The 23,336-nt window shown below is 47.9% G+C and overlaps 1 protein-coding gene across 2 annotated transcripts in view; it reads left to right on the top strand.

The window, feature by feature from the left end:
- Window positions 1-3,545: 3,545 nt before the first annotated feature.
- TRANK1 (tetratricopeptide repeat and ankyrin repeat containing 1) overlaps window positions 3,546-23,336 on the top strand; it is a 183,865-nt gene continuing 164,074 nt past the window's right edge. Inside the window, exons 1-2 of one of the 2 annotated variants that reach the window (XM_044292743.1) lie at window positions 3,571-3,659; window positions 5,743-5,769. The gene's annotated coding sequence lies outside the window, so the exon portion shown is untranslated. Of the gene's footprint in view, window positions 3,660-5,742; window positions 5,770-23,336 lie in introns of both variants that reach the window. The other variant, XM_044292742.1, reaches the window with a different exon arrangement.

The following is a 23,336-nucleotide window of genomic DNA, read 5'->3' as shown; positions in this document are numbered from 1 at the left end:
AGAAAGACTGGGCGGGGGAAGCGCCTATAAGGAAGAGCTGCCTGGGGACCTACGAGGTTGACGTCGCCCCTGGGCACTTGCGAGCCCTCATTTGCATATCCTACTAAGATGAATTTTGGCAGTTTTATAAGTCCACGATTGCTTATAAAGGTAACGTTTTTATCAACTGTAATGCTGCTAGAAAGCTATGGGAAGGGTTAAAAAGGTGAAACTGATGACAGACTCCCTTTAAGTCTAAAGTCTTGAGTTAATATAAACAAATGACATTTGTCAATGACTTTGTTTGCAAGTGACTCATGAAAGAAACCAGCAATAAAGATAACAGTTGTTTTTTATAAGTTTTGTTTCCTCATCTTTGTTTTCTTGCCACAATGAGTCCTTCTAATGCTAAGTTCACATCTGCATCAAAGGTTCCCTGGACATATCTGTCATGTGACAAATCCATATAGTTGTTTGGGTTTTGTTTCTGTGCTGGAACAGAAAACTGGAGATGTTTGGCACAGATTCGAGTCTAGCCCAACATGTCCTCTAAGTTTCGTTTCTCACATGTGCCATGATTGCAAGTAGGAGTCACTTCCCAGTTTCTGTTTCAAAGAGTGACGTCCAATAACAAACACTTCTGCTTTTGCCTGCTTATGCCACGTAATTCTTTTCTAGTAGATCCAGTGTGGATCAAAGCTAGGAGTGGATCCTAAAGTGTCTAAAGGCATATATAAAAGGCTTTATATTCACTCTTTGTTTTGGTTAAAAAAAATAAAAATAAATGCATAACAAACTACTGTGTGAATCTGGCCATAAAAGGGCAGGAAACAGCCCATGCGAGCCAAAAAGGCAGACTGAAACTAATTTTGTATTGGCATATATGCATCTAACAGAAAACGTAACTCATATAAATAAAAGCACTCCATACCAATAAAAGACAAGTTGGTAACTAATTAAATGATAGTAGAAACAACTGTACACCAAGGGATGACATATCACTAGTATCAAACTATAACAAAGTGCAAATGCTAATAGGATACATAAAGTAATGAATCCATCGTGGAGCAAAGAGTAATGGCAAACTGGTTCAGTACATAGTGTAAGCGTTATACGTGAAAGAGTTTGTCAGCCAAAATTACCCTTGCAGAACTTTAACACCATTGTAGACATAGTTGACATGAAGTCACGTCTCAACATAGCTATGTTGCCATTCATAGCAGTAGCATAACCAAAAAAGCTGATATAATTCATTTTTCAAGTATGAATATTAGCTGGTTCCCTCGTTCGGAAGTGTCATGTCTGTTTGTCACCAATGCCCTCATTATACGTTCAACCTGATTGATGGCTTTGGGCTCATTAACACGAATTTTACATCCGGATGCTGTTCTGGTGTAGAGTGTTCAGCACCTGGACAAAACTGACCCATTAAGTCTCTTTCACACAAGTGATGCAGATTGCATCAGGATCTGTTCAGAAATCAGCGACAAGCATCGCATCTGGATGGAAAACTCATTGGTGTGAAAGAGGCTTTAGGGCTCTTTCACACGAGCGGATGCCATGCGTGTAATCCACTGCATGAAAGATTGCTAAGGCCTCTTTCACACTTGCGTTGTCCGGATCCGTCGTGTACTCCATTTGCTGGAATTACACGCCGGATCAGTAAAAACGCAAGTGAACTGAAAGCATTTGAAGACGGATCGTCTTCAAAATGCGTTCAGTGTTACTATGGCAGCCAGGACGCTATTAAAGTCCTTGTTGCCATAGTAGTAGTGCGGAGCGGGGGAGCAGTATACTTACCGTCCATGCGGCTCCCGGGGCGCTCCAGAATGACGTCAGAGCGCCCCATGCGCATGGATGACGTGTCCATGCGATCACGTCATCCATACGCATGAGGTGCCCTGACGTCACTCTGGAGCGCCCCGGGAGCCGCACGGACGGTAAATATGCTGCTCCCCTGCTCCCCACTACACTTTACCATGGCTGCCAGGACTTTAGCGTCCTGGCAGCCATGGTAACCATTCAGAAAAAGCTAAACGACGGATCCGGTAATGCGCCGAAACAACGTTTAGCTTAAGGCCAGATCCGGATTAATGCCTTTCAATGGGCATTAATTCCGGATCTGGCCTTGCGGCAAGTGTTCCGGATTTTTGGCCGGAGCAAAAAGCGCAGCATGCTGCGGTATTTTCTCCGGCCAAAAAACTTTCCGGTCCGGAACTGAAGACATCCTGATGCATCCTGAACGGATTTCTCTCCATTCAGAATGCATGGGGATAATCCTGATCAGGATTCTTCCGGCATAGAGCCCCGACGACGGAACTCTATGCCGGAACAAAAGAACGCAATGTGATCTTTTACCACAAAATCAAGGTGACAACTTTATCTCACTTTGATTTTGTAGTAAAAAGGTCACAGAGAGGCACGGAGCATTATCAATCATGTTACTGCTCCACGTCTCTGCTGTCCAGGACGGAGCATGGTAATCTTTCATGTGGCGAATTCGATGCATGGCATCCGCTCGTGTGAAAGAGCCCTAAGCCCTCTTTCACACCAATGAGTTTTCCATCCAGATGCGATGCGTGTCGCTGATTTCTGAATAGACCCTGATGCAATCCGCATCACTTGTGTGAAAGAGACTTCATTAAATCCTTAGTGTTCAACAAAACACATTGGTGCACATTTAGTAAGACTGGCTTTTTACACCGGTCTTCGTTTCCCCCTCTGCGCTGCCACTAGATATGTCTAATATATGAGAGGCGTGTGCCTCCTCATAAATTAGGTGCATCTGTGGCAGTCTGTGCACCAGGAGTAAAAAGTTTTTAGCTAACACTTGCACCTGTTTCCAGGCGCAAATGTAAGTTAATTTGCCCAACTGGTGTACAGGACCCAAAAAAACAAATGGACTTGCAACACACTTAGACCTAAAAAGTGTCGTAAGTCCCCTTTTCTGTCCGCCCGTGCGACACAATTTTACATCTAATAGTGTCAGAAATCCATTAGTAAATTAACTTAAGGAAATGGGTGCATAGGAAAATAGATGGCACACTGATGCCATCTGTGTGTGGTGTGTTTATAAACTCTTCCACATTTACCATCTGGAGAGCGAGTTTGCTAGCATTCATCTGAAATCCTTAGCGTTCCCTCAGTTCACCTTCCTTCTGCATGTATTTCACACCATCGCCATAGTAGAGAGCAACGCAGGCGTCCGATCCGGAATACTCGGCACAGAGACAGATTTCTACTCATGACGTGGTCAATTGCCCTGGCAACACCCCCCCAGATTAATATATATGTGTAAAAATATATAAATTTAAATGAAAAGCCTGCACCGACAGCTGTTGGGCGAATGGACTCAAGTGCGCCTGAAACTGCTGCTTTTTACAAATAGTAGTTGAATAGGTATATTTAATATATTCAGTGAACTGAAGGGGTCAGGCATGGGTTAAATGGTGTAATGTTTCTGTTACTCAGGGCGTGTGTGTTGTCAGCTGAGCAGTGGCATTTGTGAGAAATGAAACTGAAAGGTTGTTGTGAATTCCCTGCTCTGACACCAGGAGGCGGACGCTGAAGACCAGGAGTTCTAGGAGTATGCAAACACAGAACTTGTAGTGACTGCTTTGTTGCCGGAAGGAACAGATCGGCTGCTCTTATTCTAGCAGACTCCTTAGTCTCAGGAAAAGGTAATATCCTGCACCTCAAATTAGACAGAAAAGATTGTGATCAGATCCATGCATGTTGTTTTTCACTGCACACATTATTCTAACATTTTTTTAATCTTTTTTTTTTTTTTTTATCAAAATGACAAGAAATTAAATTATATGCAAATGTTTTTTCGCAATGTCTGACACTGATCAAAAATCAGACATTACATGTAGCAATACTACTATGCGCAAACATTGAAAACATGGAGTATTCTGCGATGTGTTATGGCTTTACTTGCGGTACATGAAAATATGCGGCTGTTTTCACGTACAGTATGTGATGCAGTAATGCACTTCTGTATCCACGTCTCCAATATTTGCATGTCTGCGCATAAAGCAGGGTGTTGCTACATGCTGTGTTTGCTTGCTTTTCCATGTCAGCCATGGCAGTATGCACCTGTAAATTAATTTGGTGTTTTTTGGGGGTCCTGCTCTAACCTTTTTTGCATGACGCAGGAATCTGTAATTTCTCGGCTTGTTGTATATGGCAATCCTTTTCTCTTTAACCCCTTCAGGACTCTGCCATTTTTCACCTTAAAGGGGTTTTCCCATCTTAGACAATGAGGGCATATCGCTAGGATATGCCCCCATTGTCAGATAGGTGCGGGGCCCACCACTGGGACCCGCAGCTACAATTAGAACGGAGCCGGGAAATGAACGGAGGGCGCACTATGCATTCGCTTCTATGGGAGCAGCGCTTGGTGGTGGACGGACCGGGTCCCTCAGCCACAGCGCTCCCCGCTTTGTTCACGTTGTAGGTGCTGGTCCCAGCCGCGGAACCCGCACCTATCCGACAATGGGGGCATATCCTAGCGATATGCCCTCATTGTCTGAGATGGGAATACCCCTTTAAGGACCAGGCCATTTTTTTTTGTGGTGATAGCTTTAAAACTCTTTTACTTATCCAGGCCATTCTGAGATTTTCTTGTCACATATTGTACTTCAAGACAGTGGTAAATTTGAGTCAAAATATAACATTTTTATTTATAAAAAAAAATTACCAAATTTACAAAATATTTCGAAAAATTAGCAATTTTCAAAATTCCAATTTCTCTGCTCTTAAAACAGATAGTGATACCTCCTAAAATAGTTATTACTTTATATTCCCCATATGCGTACTTCATGTTTGGATCATTTTGTAATGTACATTTTCTTTTTTGTGACATTTAAAGGGCTTAGAAATTTACCCTAAGTTCACACCTGAGCGTTTTACAGCGCGTTCCCTACGGGAATGGTTCTCACCTGGGCGTTTTACAGCGCGTACGATCGCGCTGTAAAACACCCGACGCTCAAACAAGTTCTTGAGCTTTTTGGGGGCGTTTTGTCGCGCGTTCCCGTACATAGATATTCTGGAACGCGCGACAATGTGTGTTCACCTGTCTCTGTATGCGCGATTGTAAACGCCGGTACAATCGCGCATACAGAGCTCTCCTTTCAGAACGCTCAGGTGTGAACCCAGGGTTAGAAGCAAATCTTGAAATTTTTCAGGAAATTTCCAAAACCCACTTTTAACGACCAGTTCAGGTCTGAAGTCACTTTGTGAGGCTTACATAAAAGAAACCACCCACAAATGACCCCATTTTAGAAACTACACCCCTCAACGTGTTCAAAATTGATTTTACAAACTTTCTTAACTTCTTTTTTCCAGTAACAAAGCAAGGGTTAACAGCCAAACAAAATGTAATATTTATTCTAGTATAGTTAGGCACACCTACATCTGAACACACCATGGATTCAGTAATATTAGTAAAACTTGATTATATTTATTAATATTGTATATTAAAATATCTCCCCAAAAAACTTCATTAAAACATCCTAAAATACACACTAATAACCAATTGTTGATAGCCCACAATGATATAAATAGTAGCGTCTAATGACACAAAATTAAGTTAGCTATGGTTTGCACCTTTATAAATGTGACTCAATGATCTGTATAACATACGGTACAAACCTGCAGACTATAATATCAGCTCATCAATATAGGCAAATAAAAGTTATTGGATGTCACAATTATATATCTTGTGTCGATATTGCTAATTAATATTCATTGGTCTTTCAGCAAAAACACTATTCTGCCACAGAACAGGTAAATATATAACAAGTCTCTTTAGGGGTTTTCACTGAAGCCCGTATATATTGTAATATTATTTCAGAGGACATCAGTCCATGTACTGTTATACTGATCCTGCTGATTATTAGAGGTCACGGTATTGATTGGGTGAATTATCATATATTGCGCAATGAAATTTATTTATTCTCTATATGCTGTACTGGAAATGGTAATTTCAACAATATTGCTTATGGAGATGTTGCCGTTAATAATTCAAGTCTTATAGTTGTGTATATGTATGTGTGTATATATATATATATATATATATATATATATATATATATATATATATATTTGAGCTGTTTTGGATCGCCAATTACTGTTCGCTGGGTTTGGGTTGGGTCCCGTATCTGGCTCGTATTGCGTTCTGGGAAACCCTTACCTCCACCTTCTTTCTTTCGTGAGTATTGTTGCGCTGTGCTTCCTAGTTGTATGGCCGCAGTATCAAGAGAAGCGATGAAAAAAGTGGCTGTATTGGAAATACATTTTAATAGTACAGGCGTTTTCAGATGCATTAATTACCATGATCTTTATATTTTTTATTTATGAATTAAATTTTTTATTGTAAGTAAAGTAGGGTGATTAAAATTTTTATATTTTTTTTATATTTATTATTTTACTTTTTTAATGTTTTTGTAGCCAGTGTAGGAGACTAGAACACTCAATATTTTCATTTATTTTTAAAATATATATATTTTTTATTTAATATATACCATGGTAATATCTGAATCTCTAATTTCTCTTCAGAGAGACCCAGCGTATTAAAGTCAATTGCCGGCATCCCCATTGGCCATACGGGGATACCTGTATTCTGGGTTTTTCAAAGTTTAGATGCCATGATCACACTTGATCACAGCATCTAAAGGCTTTTATCACCACTAGAGATGAGCGACTTTCAGGTTATGAAATTCGTTCACGCTTCATTTACTGGTAAAAAGTGAATTGCATAGTACCTAGTACATAAGGCCGAAAAAAGACATATGTCCATCCAGTTTGACCTGTCATCCTGCAAGTTGCGTTATGTATTCTGTTGCCACGGACCATAATGCAATTCTATGATGAAATGCACAACAAAATGCCTTTAGAGGCATTCTGTTATTCATTCTGTCAGAATAGAAGTCTATGGGCTGCAAAACGGATCCGTCCCGTTTCCGTTATGCAGGAGAGGACTCCCCTGCATAACGGAAACGGAACGGATCCGTTTTGCAGTCCATAGGCTTCTCTTATGACGGAATGAATAACAGAATGCCTTCCGTCATAGAATTGCGTTATGGTCCGTGGTAATTGAATCCATAACGCAATTCACCTTTTACCATTAAATGAAGCATGAACTAGGGCTGCAACAAATTATTGATGTAATCGATGCAAAAAAATCCTCAATGCAGTTTCCCTGCATCGAGAATTTGTTTAAATCACGTGACCACAGAGCATGAGTGAAGTAAAGCCTTTCAATCACTGCTCTGTGTCCTCACGTCAGCACCGCGCTGCAGGGCCTTGCGTGCACACACCGTCAGTGCGTGCTGGCTGACATTGTGTGTGACCTCAGGTCCCTCTCAGTGCATGCTGGGAAGAAGACGCGGTCCGTCTCCTGCGCACTCCATGTCAGCGCACTGCCAGGAAAAGTAAGTATAAAGTTAGCACTAGCAGGGGCCCGAATATGCTGGGGGTGATCTTAGTGATTTGAAGGGGCTGATGGCGCTGGGGGGAGATGGATGGCAATAGTATGGAGGGGCAGATGCTATCTGATGTCCCCCACTCCTCCAGTGTCATGACATGGAGGGGCTTATATCTAATGGGAGTGGGGGCCATGGCATGATCGGATGACACTGGGGGAGTGGGGGCCATGGCAGGAAGGGTCTGATTAAATCTAATGGCACTGAGGGACATGGATGGCAATGGCATGGAGGGGCTGATGATATTTGATGACAGTGGGGGACATGGCATGGAGGGGCTGACGATATCTGATGGCACTGGGGGAGTGGGGGACATGGTATGGAGGGGCTGAGAATATCTGGCACTGGGGGAGTGGGGGACATGGCATGATCTGATGGCAGTGGGGGACATGGAAGGGCTGTTATCTGATGGCACTGGGGGAATGGGGGACATGGCATGACGTATGATATCGGATGGCACTGGGGGAGTAGGGGACATGGCATGGAGGGGCTGATGATATCTGATGGCACTGGGGGACATGGAAGTATCTGATGGCACTGGGGCAGTGGGGGACATGGCATGGAGGGGCTGATCTGATGGCACTGGGGGAGTGGGGGACATGGCATGGAGGGGCTGATCTGATGGCACTGTGGGAGTGGGGAACATGGCATGGAGGGGCTGATCTGATGGCACTGGAGGACATCACATGGCAATGAATGGCAAGGAGGCACCTGGGGAGTGGAGACATGGCAATGGGGGGGGGGGGGGGGGGGGGGTCTGGCTCTGATTGCAGCAAGTGAGGGTCTCATGGTGGCAGCCTGGGGGTCTGATTGTTTTTGTAAAGCAATACGTTATTTTAAGAAGGTTTTTCTTATTATAGTACTCGATTAATTGTTGAAATAATCAATAGATTACTTGATTACTAAAATTATCATTTGCTGCAGCCCTAGCGTGAACGAATTTAAAAATATGAAATTCGCTCATCTCTAATCACCGCGATCGGCATTATGCTGGTCGCAGTCATTAAAGGGATTCTCCCACCATTAAATAGTTTATTTTCTGTTAGCTCATACAGTATTTAAAATTTTCAATTGAGATTATTGAACAAAAATGCTCCCATATTCAGATATTGCTGTTACATACTTATCATGCAGCCCTTATGTTCATTTAATTCCCTTTTGAGAATGTCTTCAGGGTTTATCCCATGACTAATGTAAAAAAATGAAAATCATACAGGACATGACAACCTCTTTCTAATAAAGCTAGAACCAGCCCTGTACCTCACATGGATCCAGAGATCTCCCCATTCTTTGCTCTGCTAGATTTATAAGGGTACTTTCACACTAGTGGTTTTCTTTTCTGGCATAGAGTTCTATACTAGGGGCTCTATACCGGAAAAGAACTGATCAGGCATATCCCCATGCATTCTGAATGGAGAGCAATCCATTCAGGATGCATCAGGATGTCTTCAGTTCAGTCTTTTTGACTGATCAGGACGGAGATAATACAGCAGCATGCTTCGATTTTATCTCCGGCCCAAAAAAAAAACGGAACACTTGCTGGAATGCCGTCCCCGGCATTTTTTTCCATAGGAATGTATTAGTGCCGGATCCGGCATTAAAAATACCAGAATGCCGGATCCGGCATTAAAAATACCAGAATGCCGGATCCGTCCTTAACCACTTCAGCCCCGCTAGGTGAAACCCCCTTCATGACCAGGCCACTTTTTACACTTCGGCACTACACTACTTTCACCGTTTATCGCTCGGTCATGCAACTTACCACCCAAATGAATTTTACCTCCTTTTCTTCTCACTAATGGAGCTTTCATTTGGTGGTATTTTATTGCTGCTGACATTTTTACTTTTTTTGTTATTAATCAAAATGTAACGATTTTTTTGCAAAAAAATGACATTTTTCACTTTCAGCTGTGAAATTTTGCAAAAAAAACGACATCCATATATAAATTTTTCGCTAAATTTATAGTTCTACATGTCTTTGATAAAAAAAAAATGTTTGGGCAAAAAAAAAATGGTTTGGGTAAAAGTTATAGCATTTACAAACTATGGTACAAAAATGTGAATTTCCGCTTTTTGAAACGGCTCTGATTTTCTGAGCACCTGTCATGTTTCCTGAGGTTCTACAATGCCCAAACAGTAGAAAAACCCCACAAATGACCCCATTTCGGAAAGTAGACACCCTAAGGTATTCGCTGATGGGCATAGTGAGTTCATAGAACTTTTTATTTTTTGTCACAAGTTAGCGGAAAATGATGATGATTTTTTATTTTTTTTTTTTCTTACAAAGTCTCATATTCCACTAACTTGCGACAAAAAAAAAAAAATTCTAGGAACTCACCATGCCCCTCACAGAATACCTTGGGGTGTCTTCTTTCCAAAATGGGGTCACTTGTGGGGTAGTTATACTGCCCTGGCAATTTAGGGGCCCAAATGTGTGAGAAGAACTTTGCAATCAAAATGTGTAAGAAATGACCGGTGAAATCCGAAAGGTGCACTTTGGAATATGCGCCCCTTTGCCCACCTTGGCAGCAAAAAAGTGTCACACATGTGGTATCGCCGTACTCAGGAGAAGTTGGGGAATGTGTTTTGGGGTGTCATTTTACATATACCCATGCTGGGTGAGAGAAATATCTTGGCAAAAGACAACTTTTCCCATTTTTTTATACAAAGTTGGCATTTGACCAAGATATTTTTCTCACCCAGCATGGGTATATGTAAAATGACACCCCAAAACACATTGCCCAACTTCTCCTGAGTACGGCGATACCAGATGTGTCACACTTTTTTGCTGCCAAGGTGGGCAAAGGGGCACATATTCCAAAGTGCACCTTTCGGATTTTGCAGGCCATTTTTTACACATTTTGATTGCAAGGTACTTCTCACACATTTGGGCCCCTAAATTGCCAGGGCAGTATAACTACGCCACAAGTGACCCCATTTTGGAAAGAAGACACCCTAAGGTATTCCGTGAGGGGCACTGCGAGTTCCTAGAATTTTTTATTTTTTGTCACAAGTTAGCGGAAAATGATGATTTTTTTTTTTTCTCTTTTTTCCTTACAAAGTCTCATATTCCACTAACTTGCGACAAAAAATAAAAAATTCTAGGAACTCGCCATGCCCCTCACGGAATACCATGGGGTGTCTTCTTTCCAAAATGGGGTCACTTGTGGCGTAGTTATACTGCCCTGGCAATTTAGGGGCCCAAATGTGTGAGAAGTACTTTGCAATCAAAATGTGTAAAAAATGACCGGTGAAATCCGAAAGGTGCACTTTGGAATATGTGCCCCTTTGCCCACCTTGGCATCAAAAAAGTGTCACACATCTGGTATCGCCGTACTCAGGAGAAGTTGGGGAATGTGTTTTGGGCTGTCATTTTACATATACCCATGCTGGGTGAGAGAAATATCTTGGCAAAAGACAACTTTTCCAATTTTTTTATACAAAGTTGGCATTTGACCAAGATATTTTTCTCACCCAGCATGGGTATATGTAAAATGACACCCCAAAACACATTGCCCAACTTCTCCTGAGTACGGCGATACCAGATGTGTCACACTTTTTTGCTGCCAAGGTGGGCAAAGGGGCACATATTCCAAAGTGCACCTTTCGGATTTTGCAGGGCATTTTTTACACATTTTGATTGCAAAGTTCTTCTCACACATTAGGGCCCCTAAATTGCCAGGGCAGTATAACTACGCCACAAGTGACCCCATTTTGGAAAGAAGACACCCCAAGGTATTCCGTGAGGGGCATGGCGAGTTCCTAGAATTTTTTATTTTTTGTCGCAAGTTAGTGGAATATGAGACTTTGTAAGGAAAAAAGAAAAAAAAAAAGAAAAATCATCATTTTCCGCTAAATTGTGACAAAAAATAAAAAATTCTAGGAACTCGCCGTGCCCCCCACGGAATACCTTGGGGTGTCTTCTTTCCAAAATGGGGTCACTTGTGGCGTAGTTATACTGCCCTGGCAATTTAGGGGCCCAAATGTGTAAGAAGTACCTTGAAATCAAAATGTGTAAAAAATGGCCTGCGAAATCTGAAAGGTGCCCCTTTGCCCACCTTGGCTGCAAAAAAGTGTCACACATCTGGTATCGCCAGTACTCAGGAGAAGTTGGGGAATGTGTTTTGGGGTGTCATTTTACATATACCCATGCTGGGTGAGAGAAATATCTTGGCAAAAGACAACTTTTCCCATTTTTTTTATACAAAGTTGGCATTTGACCAAGATATTTCTCTCACCCAGCATGGGTATATGTAAAATGACACCCCAAAACACATTGCCCAACTTCTCCTGAGTACGGCGATACCAGATGTGTGACACTTTTTTGCAGCCTAGATGCGCAAAGGGGCCCAAATTCCTTTTAGGAGGGCATTTTTAGACATTTGGATCCCAGACTTCTTCTCACACTTTCGGGCCCCTAAAAAGCCAGGGCAGTATAAATACCCCACATGTGACCCCACTTTGGAAAGAAGACACCCCGAGGTATTCAATGAGGGGCATGGCGAGTTCCTAGAATTTTTTTTTTTTTGCATAAGTTAGCGGATATTGATTTTTTTTGTTTTTTTTCTCACAAAGTCTCACTTTCCGCTAACTTAGGACAAAAATTTCAATCTTTCATGGACTCAATATGCCCCTCACGGAATACCTTGGGGTGTCTTCTTTCCGAAATGGGGTCACATGTGGGGTATTTATACTGCCCTGGCTTTTTAGGGGCCCTAAAGCGTGAGAAGAAGTCTGGAATATAAATGTCTAAAAATGTTTACGCATTTGGATTCCGTGAGGGGTATGGTGCGTCCATGTGAGATTTTATTTTTTGACACAAGTTAGTGGAATATGAGACTTTGTAAGAAAAAACGAAAACAAAAACAAACAAAAAATTTCCGCTAACTTGTGCCAAAAAAAATGGCTGAATGGAGCCTTACCAGGGGGGGAGTGATCAATGACAGGGGGGTGATCACCCATATAGACTCCCTGATCACCCCCCTGTCATTGATCACCCCCCCTGTAAGGCTCCATTCAGACATCCGCATGATTTTTTACGGATCCATGGATACATGGATCGGATCCACAGAACGCATGCGGACGTCTGAATGGAGCCTTACAGGGGGGTTATCAATGACAGGGGGTGATCAGGGTAATCACCCCCCTGTCACTGATCACCCCCCCTGTAAGGCTCCATTCAGACGTCCGCATGATTTTTACGGATCCATGGATACATGGATCGGATCCACAGAACGCATGCGGACGTCTGAATGGAGCCTTACAGGGGGGTTATCAATGACAGGGGGTGATCAGGGTAATCAGGGTGATCACCCCCCTGTCACTGATCACCCCCCCTGTAAGGCTCCATTCAGACAGTCCGCATGATTTTTTACGGATCCATGGATACATGGATCGGATCCACAGAACGCATGCGGACGTCTGAATGGAGCCTTACAGGGGGGTTATCAATGACAGGGGGTGATCAGGGTAATCAGGGTGATCACCCCCCTGTCACTGATCACCCCCCCTGTAAGGCTCCATTCAGACATCCGCATGATTTTTTACGGATCCATGGATACATGGATCGGATCCACAAAACGCATGCGGACGTCTGAATGGAGCCTTACAGGGGGGTTATCAATGACAGGGGGTGATCAGGGTAATCAGGGTGATCACCCCCCTGTCACTGATCACCCCCCCTGTAAGGCTCCATTCAGACATCCGCATGATTTTTTACGGATCCATGGATACATGGATCGGATCCACAAAACGCATGCGGACGTCTGAATGGAGCCTTACAGGGGGGTTATCAATGACAGGGGGTGATCAGGGTAATCACCCCCCTGTCACTGATCACCCCCCCTGTAAGGCTCCATTCAGACGTCCGCATGATTTTTACGGATCCATGGATACATGGATCGGATCCACAGAACGCATGCGGACGTCTGAATGGAGCCTTACAGGGGGGTTATCAATGACAGGGGGTGATCAGGGTAATCAGGGTGATCACCCCCCTGTCACTGATCACCCCCCCTGTAAGGCTCCATTCAGACATCCGCATGATTTTTTACGGATCCATGGATACATGGATCGGATCCACAAAACGCATGCGGACGTCTGAATGGAGCCTTACAGGGGGGTTATCAATGACAGGGGGTGATCAGGGTAATCACCCCCCTGTCACTGATCACCCCCCCTGTAAGGCTCCATTCAGACGTCCGCATGATTTTTACGGATCCATGGATACATGGATCGGATCCACAGAACGCATGCAGACGTCTGAATGGAGCCTTACAGGGGGGTTATCAATGACAGGGGGTGATCAGGGTAATCAGGGTGATCACCCCCCTGTCACTGATCACCCCCCCTGTAAGGCTCCATTCAGACATCCGCATGATTTTTTACGGATCCATGGATACATGGATCGGATCCACAAAACGCATGCGGACGTCTGAATGGAGCCTTACAGGGGGGTTATCAATGACAGGGGGTGATCAGGGTGATCACCCCCCTGTCACTGATCACCCCCCTGTAAGGCTCCATTCAGACGTCCGCATGATTTTTTACGGATCCATGGATACATGGATCGGATCCACAGAACGCATGCGGACGTCTGAATGGAGCCTTACAGGGGGGTTATCAATGACAGGGGGTGATCAGGGTAATCACCCCCCCTGTAAGGCTCCATTCAGACGTCCGCATGATTTTTTACGGATCCATGGATACATGGATCGGATCCACAGAACGCATGCGGACGTCTGAATGGAGCCTTACAGGGGGGTTATCAATGACAGGGGGTGATCAGGGTAATCAGGGTGATCACCCCCCTGTCACTGATCACCCCCCCTGTAAGGCTCCATTCAGACGTCCGCATGATTTTTACGGATCCATGGATACATGGATCGGATCCGTAAAAATCATGCGGACGTCTGAACGGAGCCTGACAGGGGGGTGATCAATGACAGGGCGGTGATCAATGACAGGGGGGTGATCAGGGAGTTTATATGGGGTGATCAGGGGTTTATAAGGGGTTAATAAGTGACCGGGGGGGGGGGGTGTAGTGTAGTGTAGTGTGGTGTGGTGTTTGGTGGGACTGTACTGACCTACCTGAGTCCTCTGGTGGTCGATCCTAACAAAAGGGACCACCAGAGGACCAGGTAGGAGGTATATTAGACGCTGTTATGAAAACAGCGTCTAATATACCTGTTAGGGGTTAAAAAATTCGGATCTCCAGCCTGCCAGCGAGCGATCGCCGCTGGCAGGCTGGAGATCCACTCGCTTACCTTCCGTTCCTGTGAGCGCGCGCGCCTGTGTGCGCGCGTTCACAGGAAATCTCGCGTCTCGCGAGATGACGCGCCGATGCGTCCAGGAGGAGAAAAGCAACCACCTTCCGGACGCATCGGCGCGTTAGGCGGTCCGGAGGTGGTTAATGCATGCGCAGACCAAAAAAGGTGAAAAAAAAAAAAAGCCGGATCCGTTTTTCCTAACGACACCGGAAAGACTGATCCGGCATTTCAGTGCATTTTTCAGACTGATCAGGATCCTGATTAGTCTTACAAATGCCATCATTTGGCATACGTTTTGCCGGATCACTCACCCGCAAGTGTGAAAGTAGCTCAACGGGAGTGTCTCTTCTGCTGCAGCTAAGGGGGCGTGTCTAGGGTCTCCCTATCCCAGCTCAGGAGCCAGTTGAAGGATGAAAAGGAACAAGCAGCAGGTGGCGCTATACAGATACATTTTATTGGATAACTCAGTGGCTATGCCCAATTTTTATTTACATGCAATTATAAAAGTATTCAGGCTCTGGTTTGAAAACTGTAGAATATTTTTCCTGGGACAACCCCTTTAAGTGCCAGGGAGGAGAAACCTCTTCTGATTGGCTTGCCTGCATAATAGCAGGAAGTACTCCGTCATTCATGTACAAGAGGATTCAACGGGTGGGACTGTGCAACTAATCGTTCTTGACCTATTAGATGGATGGTCTTGATTAACCTTTTCACACATTTGGACGTAACTGTACGTCCAAATTGCAAGTAATTTACTGCATTTGGACGTACAGTCATGTCCAAGTTTCAACCTGTCACTGCCTTGTCAGCCATGGTGACAGGGACAGGATTGCAACTGTCTTTGACAGCTGCCCGGCATAGCACTCTGGCACAGGACCAATCACAGCGCTCCCATGCCGGCGATCGTTGTGATTGGCCAGTCAGTGCAGACTGACCAATCATAGCGTTGAATGCTGTAGTTGCCAGCACTCCAGCTCTGACAAGCTCTGTTCTGTCAAGGAGCTTGTCAGAGAAGGAGATCGCGAGAGCAGAGATTAAGAAGAAGTAAAAAAATTATCTAAAACCCCTCCGTTCTACCCACCCACCACCCTACAAGTCAGCCGTACATCCACCCACCCACCTCCGTGACACTGAGCTCGTCAGAAAGGAGATAAGAGGAGAGCGCAACTGAGGAGCCTTGAAGAGGCTCTGGGCATAAAAGCTGTAAAAAAAAAGTCACCCCCCCTCTGTTCTGCCCATCCCCACCAGTCCTCCACACATCCAGTGACCAACCTTTGTGATGCTTATTGTTGAGATCAGAGGAGATCGCAGCTGCAGAGCCTGTGAAGAAGCTCTGTGTAAGAATAAAAGTTGAAAAATGAATACTGATCACACACTGGGATCTCTGATATAAATCCTCTGATCTGCCCACACACCACCCACCTATACACAAAGTTCTGTGACGCCACAGTCTGACGCTATTATGGCCAGAAGGCATTTTACAGCTGAGGAGGCATACGCAATACTATGCTCTGATACGGACACTGCCCCGCCAGAGAAGATGAAGCACAGTTTTCGTTTTGATCTTCGTCGGAGTCCAGCAACGCTGAATCTTCCCCCCTGCCCCGTCTACACAGTAGAGTTGTAGGTCCTGCTCTGCCTGAGCTGACTTGGGTAGCAGCAGACAATTACAACCCCCAACTGCCTGATTTTAGTTCCACCCCAGGTCTTAAATTTGACACCACAGGATTCGAGGCCATCAACTTTTTTTTACCTTTTTTTTATTTTTTATTTTCCCTAATAAATGCAATGGTAGAGCAGACAAACCTTTATGCTGCTCAGTTTATTGGCCAGAATCCCCGCTCTTTCTATGCTAAAGGCCAACATTGGACCCCCACAAATGCAGCAGAACTTTTGGGGCATATTTCTTAGTTTTGGCATCATAAAAAAGCCAAGTATTTTCAGTTATTGGTTCCCAGAAGGGCTGCAGTAAACTATTATTTTAGAAATCGAGTATTCTATTGATAATTTTTTACGATTAATCGAGTAATCTAATAAGAAAAAATTAATTAATAGACCTTTTTCCTTCAAAAAAACTCATCAGACCCCCCTGTGTCATCAGCTCCACTATCCCCCCGTGCCATCAGCTCCCCCTGTGCCATCAGTTCCGTTCCCCCAGTGCCTTCAGGTCTCCCCCACCCCAGTGCCTTTAGCTCCACTACCCGATTGCCATCAGCTCTCCCCACCCCATTGCCGTCAGCTCTCCCCCACCCCATTGCCATCAGCTCTTCCCCCACCCCATTGCCATCAGCTCTCCCCCCACCCCATTGCCATCAGCTCTCCCCCCACCCCATTGCCATCAGCTCTCCCCCCACCCCATTGCCATCAGCTCTCCCCCCACCCCATTGCCATCAGCTCTCCCCCCACCCCATTGCCATCAGCTCTCCCCCCACCCCATTGCCATCAGCTCTTCCCCCACCCCATGGCCATCAGCGCGTCCCCCACCCCATTGCCATCGCTCTTCCCCCACCCCATTGCCATCTGCTCTTTCCCCCACCCCATTGCCATCAGCGTCTTCCCCCACCGCATTGCCATCAGCTCTTCCCCCACCCCATTGCCATCAGCTCTTCCCCACCCCATTGCCATCAGCTCTTCCCCCACCCCATTGCCATCAGCTCTTCCCCCACCCCATTTGCCATCAGCTCTTCCCCCCCCCCATTGCCATCAGCTCTTCCCCCACCCCCATGGCCTCAGCTTCTTCCCCACCCCATTGCCATCAGCTCTTCCCCACCCCATTGCCATCAGCTCTTCCCCCACCCCATTGCCATCAGCTCTTCCCCCACCCCATTGCCATCAGCTCTTCCCCCACCCAGTGCCATCAGCTCTTGCCCCCCACCCACGTGCCATCAGCTCTTTCCCCCCCCCCCCACCCAGTGCCATAGCTCTTACCCCCCCCCCCCACCCAGTGCCATCAGCTCTTCCCCTCCCCCCCCACCCAGTGCCATTCTCTCCCCCCTCTCCCCCCCCCCCCACCCAGTGCCATCAGCTCTCCCCCCCCCCCCCACCCAGTGCCATCAGCTCTCCCCCCCCCCCACCCAGTGCCATCAGCTCTCCCCCCCCCACCCAGTGCCATCAGCTCTCCCCCCCCCCCCCCCAGTGCCATCAGCTCCCCCCCCCCCCCCCCCCCCCCCCCCCAGTGCCATCAGCTCCCCCCCCCCCACCCCAGTGCCATTAGTGTGTTTTATAGGACTGGGTCCTTATGGGGTCACAAGGAGAAGGCAGAGAACAATTATAAACACTGGCTGTGCTGCTTTAACACTCGCTGTCCTGGTTTGCATAGCACTGCCGGGGTCTCATAGCATTATATTGATTTATGATGCTATGTAACCCTTAGAGGTCTGGAATGTACTGGATAACACTGACCTATTGCGGTCAGTGTTATCCAATACATTCCTGAACTGTAAGGGTTACATAGCATCATAAATCAATATAATGCTATGCGACCCGGCAGTACAGAGCTCCTGCAGACAGACTCCGGTGTGAAACCAGCTGTCAGGAAGCAGGGGGTGTTACCCCTACTCTGGGACCACGGGCACGGCGCAGGGCACGGGTTCCCCTTCAGCTCGGTAGAACACCTGGTGCCCGAGGTGCGGGTGCACGGCGTGTGCGCAGTACACAGGCTGCTCGCACATTTCCGGGTGCATAGAGTTCCTGCATTATCCGGCTGTCAGGTGTGAGCCTTGCTGAGGGAGATTCCCAGTACACACCTTCCACCTTCCTCGCCTGCCATTGGTTCCTGGGGAGGGTGGTTCCTACCTTCCCTGGCTATAAAGACCTGGCCTGAGCTCTGGTTCATTGCTGAGTTATTCCACCTTATGGTGAACACCTAGCCTCCCTGCAGATCCTTCTATTGCCTGTTGTTTCTTTGTATCCTTCCCGGCTACTGACCCCTGGACTGTCTTCCGCCTTGAACCTTCGCTGCCTGCCTCGACCCGGATTGGACATTGACTACCCCTCTTGGATTATCCCTAAACTTGTACCGCATTCTGGGCTGTCAGCTGCTTACTGCTAGTGGGTTCCTCATCCCACTACTGGCTCCCTGGGAGGTTCTGACATAATAACTCAGCCTTCACCATGGAACCCGCAAAAGCAGTGGATCCCATGACGGCCATGACCCAGCAACTTAACCTCATGACGCAGGCCTTTCAGGAGATGCGAGTCATGAGCACCTGCTGCAGAGGGTTGCCACACAGGAGCAGCGCATCGCAGAGCGCACCGCGCTACCACCCTCGCCTCCCCCTACGCCGGCGCGCACCCTGGAAGTGGTCTCTAGCGAGCCGTCAGTCAGCCTCCCTGAGCGGTTTTCAGGAGATCGGAGGAAGTACCGCTCCTTCATCATCTCCTGCGAGCTGTTGTTTTCCCTGAAGCCACGTACATATGCCACGGACTTCGTCAAGGTACGCACGGCAATTTCCTTGCTCTCAGGGCCTCCCCAGACCTGGGCGCACCAACTCCTACTAGCCGATGACCCAGTGCTGGCATCTTGGAAGTCCTTTGCCGCAGCTATGCAAAGACTTTATGATGACCCCCTGCGTTCTTCAACCGCCAGGGGTACCTTGCGCACCCTCCGCCAGGGCAGACGTCCAGTGGAGGATTACATCATGGAATTCCGTGAGGTAGCCCCGGATACGGGCTTGAACGAGGTGGCCTTGATTGACCAATTCCGCATCAGTTTGTCCGAGCAGCTCAAGGATGAGCTCGCCCGCATTGGGGTGCCGGGCTCCTTGGGGGGCCTGATGGACTCAGTAACCCACCTGGATCGCCGCTTCCGGGAAAGACGACAGGAGCGACAACAGACCCCGCCTCTAACGGAGCGCCGGTCGGAACCCTTAAGGCTTCCTGTTCCTGTGGCAGCAGACGGTAACCAGGAGGAGCCGATGCAGATCGGGGCTGTTCGGGGTCCCCTGTCCACAGTGGAGAGAACCAGGAGAAGAACCTTGCATCTGTGTTTATATTGCGCAAAACCGGGCCATTTCCTGAAGGACTGTCCCATCAAACCTCCCGAAGGTAGGCCGGAGACACCCACGGTATGCATTAACCTACCTATGTATAACAACTCGTCTCATCTCACCATCCCTGTTTCCCTGCAGCTGGGCAACAACAATATTGATCTCTCTGCCATCATTGATTCGGGCACAAGCAACTGTTTTATGGACAAGGATCTGGTGTGGGACATCGTGCCTTCCCCCTTGTTTCCAGTCATTTAAGGCATCCCCTGGCTTAGGAGACACAACCCCACGATTAACTGGACCTCTGGCTCCATCACCTTCACGCCCCCCTCCGGTTCTCCTGTTCACGCGTCTCCGGCTCCAAGCCCTCCTGCGGTTCTGGGCACCGTTGAACACAGACTACCTGACAAATATCGGGACTATGCAGACGTTTTTGAAAAAAAAGGAGCAGACGCCTTGCCGCCACACAGGCCTTATGATTGCCCCATTGACCTGCTCCCTGGAGCCCCACTGCCGTACGGGCGCTTGTACAATCTGTCCGAACCCGAGACCAGGGCCCTGAAGGACTACATAGAGGAGAGCCTAGCGAAGGGGTTCATCCGTCCCTCGACCTCTCCAGTTGGGGCCGGCATCTTCTTTGTGGGGAAAAAATATGGGGGTCTCCGGCCCTGTGTCGATTACCGGGCCCTGAACGACATCACCAAGAAAAACCGGTACCCACTCCCTCTCATTCCCGACTTGCTGGACAGAGTCAAGGATGCCCGTTTCTTCACCAAGATCGACCTTCGTGGGGCCTACAATCTGATTCGTGTCAGGGAGGGGGATGAGTGGAAGACAGCATTCCGCTCACGGTTTGGGCACTACGAGTACCTTGTCATGCCCTTCGGGCTCTGTAACGCCCCTGCCACATTTCAGTGCTTCATCAATGACGTCTTCCGTGACCTGTTGGATACCCATGTTGTGGTATATCTGGACGATATCCTTGTCTTCTCCAGATCACTGCCACAACACGAACGGCATGTCAAATCGGTGCTCCAGCGTCTGCGGACCCACAGTCTCTATGGCAAGCTTGAAAAAAGCACCTTCGAAGTTTCGTCCATTGAGTTCCTGGGCTACATCCTATCCCCAGGTCGAGTGGAGATGGACCCCAGGAAGATCCAGGCTGTCCAGAATTGGCCTGTCCCCCGCAATCGGCGGATGGTGCAGCAGTTCATTGGTTTTGCCAATTTTTACCGCCGATTCATTCGGAACTTTTCAGCGATCTGCGCTCCCATCACTGCTCTGACCAGGAGCAACACCCTGTTTGAATGGACCCCGAAGGTCCAACAGGCATTACAGCACCTTAAGAGGCTGTTCACACAGGCACCTATACTAGTACAACCGGACGCCTCTTGCCCGTTTTTTCTGGAGACCGATGCCTCCGAGGGGGCTATCGGGGCTGTTCTCTCCCAGGTCCAAGGGGAGAAGCAGCTTCTCCATCCCGTTGCCTTTTATTCCCGCAAACTCACCGGGGCCGAACGCAACTATGATGTGGGTGAGAGGGAGCTGCTCGCTATCAAGGACGCCCTGGAGGAATGGAGACATTTGCTGGAAGGAGCCGAAAACCCTGTGGTGGTGTACACCGACCATCGCAACCTCGAATATCTCCGCAGTGCCAAGCGACTGCGTCCTCGACAAGCCAGGTGGGCTCTCTTTTTCTCCCATTTTCGCCTCCAGATTACCTATCGACCGGGATCCAAGAACGGCAAGGCTGATGCCTTGTCCCGTATGTGCTCCTCCGAGGCCGATCCTGCACCTCCGGAACCGATCCTGCCAGCCGCATACTTTCTAGCCACCCAACACTCCTTGATCGAGAGGATCCCACGGGCCAGCATGCCAGCTCCAGAGGAGGCAGCCCATCTGCCAATGAAGCAGGGGCTTTGTTACCACCAACAGTGGATCTACGTCCCAGTCTCCCAGCGACTGCCTGTACTACAGCATCACCATGACCACCCCACAGCAGGCCACCGAGGTAGGCGCAACACCATGGAATGCATCCTACGTCAGTTTTGGTGGCCCTCTTTGGCAGCCGACGTACGCTCCTTCATAGAGTCTTGTTCCGTGTGTGCACTCTACAAACGTCCCACCTCAAAACCTGTTGGGTTATTACAGCCTCTGCCAGTGCCAACCCTTCCATGGCGCAACATAGCCATGGATTTCATTGTGGACTTACCGCCTTCACAAGCCTGTACCACCATCATGGTGGTGGTGGACAGATGTACCAAGATGTCCCACTTCATTCCGACCTCCAGTCTCCCGACGGCCCAAAAAACCTCAGAGTTGTTCCTCCAACACGTGTTCCGGTTGCACGGGCTCCCTGATTCCATCGTCTCAGACCGGGGCTCACAATTCACCTCCCGCTTTTGGACCCAGTTTTGCCGTAGCCTTCATATCACTCGCAGCCTGTCTTCTGCCTATCACCCCCAGTCCAATGGGCAGACCGAAAGGACCAACCAAACTCTCGAACAGTTCCTTCGCTGTTACACATCCCATCTACAAGACGACTGGGTGAGCCATCTCCCCTTCGCGGAATTTTCCTTCAACAATCAGCTTCATTCCTCCACCGGGCTCTCACCATTCTATGCCAACTATGGCTATCATCCCGCAACTCTCCCGGATCTCCCCCTTGTCCCAGTGCCTGAAGTGGCTCAACGGCTCCGGCTCCTACGAGAACTGAGGCGGACCCTAACGCAACAACTCCAGGCCGCTCAGCAGCGGCACAAGATGCAGGCAGACCGTAGATGCACAGAATTCCCCAGGTACAAAGACGGGGACAAGGTGTGGCTTTCCACACAGCACCTCAAGCTGTCCTGTCCCTCCCGAAAACTGGGACCCCGTTACATTGGTCCCTTTGAGATCGTGAGTATGGTCAACAACGTTGCAGCCAAGCTCCAGTTGCCTACTTCCCTGGGAATCCACCCGGTATTCCACGTGTCCTTGTTGAAACTACACCGTGCCAACCCATTCCCGGACCGGGCACCTGCTCCACCACCTCCCATCCAGGTGAATAACGATGATGAGTATGAAGTCCAGGAGATCCTGGACTCCCGCCGCCGGCGTGGGGTCCTGGAGTATCTCATCCACTGGAAGGGGTACGGTCCCGAGGAGCGTTCCTGGGAGCCCTTGGGGAATGTCCATGCGGCCGCCAAGGTGCGGGCGTTCCATCGGGCTCACCCCGAGAGGCCTTCCCAGGGTCGCGTCCGGAGGCCGCTCCTTGGTGGGGGGCTCTGTCAGGAAGCAGGGGGTGTTACCCCTACTCTGGGACCACGGGCACGGCGCAGGGCACGGGTTCCCCTTCAGCTCGGTAGAACACCTGGTGCCCGAGGTGCGGGTGCACGGCGTGTGCGCAGTACACAGGCTGCTCGCACATTTCCGGGTGCATAGAGTTCCTGCATTATCCGGCTGTCAGGTGTGAGCCTTGCTGAGGGAGATTCCCAGTACACACCTTCCACCTTCCTCGCCTGCCATTGGTTCCTGGGGAGGGTGGTTCCTACCTTCCCTGGCTATAAAGACCTGGCCTGAGCTCTGGTTCATTGCTGAGTTATTCCACCTTATGGTGAACACCTAGCCTCCCT

Source organism: Bufo gargarizans, chromosome 5, assembly GCF_014858855.1.
Source record: "Bufo gargarizans isolate SCDJY-AF-19 chromosome 5, ASM1485885v1, whole genome shotgun sequence".
NCBI lineage: Eukaryota > Metazoa > Chordata > Amphibia > Anura > Bufonidae > Bufo > Bufo gargarizans.
The sequence above is the reverse complement of the archived record's forward strand: the minus strand, read 5'-3'. Positions and strand labels throughout refer to the sequence as shown.